At 39.6% G+C, this 1,527-nt stretch overlaps 1 non-coding gene across 1 annotated transcript; it reads right to left on the bottom strand.

Annotated features, from left to right (window-relative positions):
- Window positions 1-621: 621 nt before the first annotated feature.
- Window positions 622-728, bottom strand: LOC128283001 (small nucleolar RNA R71). The gene has a single exon (XR_008273347.1). It is a non-coding gene; the product is annotated as a small nucleolar RNA R71 (small nucleolar RNA).
- Window positions 729-1,527: the final 799 nt, after the last annotated feature.

The raw sequence follows: 1,527 nt of genomic DNA, 5'->3' as shown, positions 1-1,527 counted from the left end.
TAGTTTTGCATTTTGTTTTAATTTTCTATTTAATTTTTAACTTAGTTAATTTTTCTAAGATTATTTAAGGTGTTTATGAGTATTGGCCGAATTATCAATTTACTCCCTGTAGACCCTAAGATTGAACGAACTTTTCGACAGCGAAGAAGACAAGTAAGTCAGAGAAGGACTGAAGAAATGAACTTCGAAAATCTGATCCATGGAAATAGAGAAAAACCTGCTCAAAATCCTATCCTTATTGCTGATGATAGGGATAGAGCTTGACGGCAGTATGTCGTGCCAGTGTTTCATGATCTTAATCTGGGTATTAGGAGACCCGAAATTGAGGCACAACAGTTTGAGCTAAAGCCAGTCATGTTCCAGATGCTTCAGACAGTGAACCAATTCGGTGGAATGCCTATCGAAGATCCTCACCTACACTTAAGACTATTTATGGAGGTGAGTGATTCTTTCAAATTAGCCGGAGTACCCAAAGATTCATTACGATTGAAGTTGTTCCCGTATTCGCTAAAGGACAGAGCTCAAGCCTAGTTGAAGTCATTGCCACCAAACTCAATTTCCACACGGCAAGAGTTAGTAGAAAGATTCCATATGAAGTATTTCCCGCCTAGCAAGAATGCTAAGCTGAGGAACGAGATCACTGCTTTCCAACAAATGGATGATGATTCCTTATATGAGGCATGAGAAAAGTACAAAGAATTATTACGGAAGTGCCCTTATCATGAAATTCCATATTGCACCAACTTGAAACCTTTTATAATGGTCTCAATGCTCACACGAGAATGGTAGTGGACGCTTCTGCTAACAGTGCTCTCCTTTCTAAGTCTTATAATGAGGCTTATGAAATCATTGAGAGGATTGCCTGCAGCAATTATCAATGGCCAACCAATCGAGCAGCTTCAGGAAGACGAGTTACTGGAATACATGAAGTAGATGCTCTTACTTCACTCGCATCTCAGGTATCATCAGTATCCTCAATGTTAAAATATCTTACTACTAATGGGTCTAATAGTCTTGCAGCACAGCCACCAAATCAATTTGAAAGTATAGCCTGTGTTTATTATGGGGAAGGACATTTGTTCGAAGAATGTCCATCGAACCCATAATTCGTATATTACATAGGTACCCAGAACCAAAATTGAGGAAGGCAAGGATTGTAATCCAATTTTTATAACCCATCGTGGTGAAATCTCCCCAATTTCTCTTGGAGTAATTAAGGGGCTGGAACCAGTAACACTTACGCCCAACCTAGACCAACCCAACCTCCTAGTTTCCCCCTAAAAGTTCAGAAACCAGATCAAGCTGAATCATCCAATAGCTTAGAGAATTTATTAAAGACATACATGGCAAAAAATGATGCCACTCTAAGGAATTTAGAGAATCAAGTGGGCCAGCTTGTTACTGAACTTAGGAACCGACCATAAGGTGCTTTACCTAATGATACGGAGAATCCAAGGAATTCGGAGAAGAAGCATTGCAAAGCATTGACATTGAAGAGTGGAAAGACAGTAAAGCCCAACACCATCG

This window comes from Gossypium arboreum, chromosome 10 (assembly GCF_025698485.1).
Source record: "Gossypium arboreum isolate Shixiya-1 chromosome 10, ASM2569848v2, whole genome shotgun sequence".
In the NCBI taxonomy this organism is placed as follows: Eukaryota; Viridiplantae; Streptophyta; class Magnoliopsida; order Malvales; family Malvaceae; genus Gossypium; species Gossypium arboreum.
This window is presented reverse-complemented; position numbering and strand designations above follow the sequence as displayed.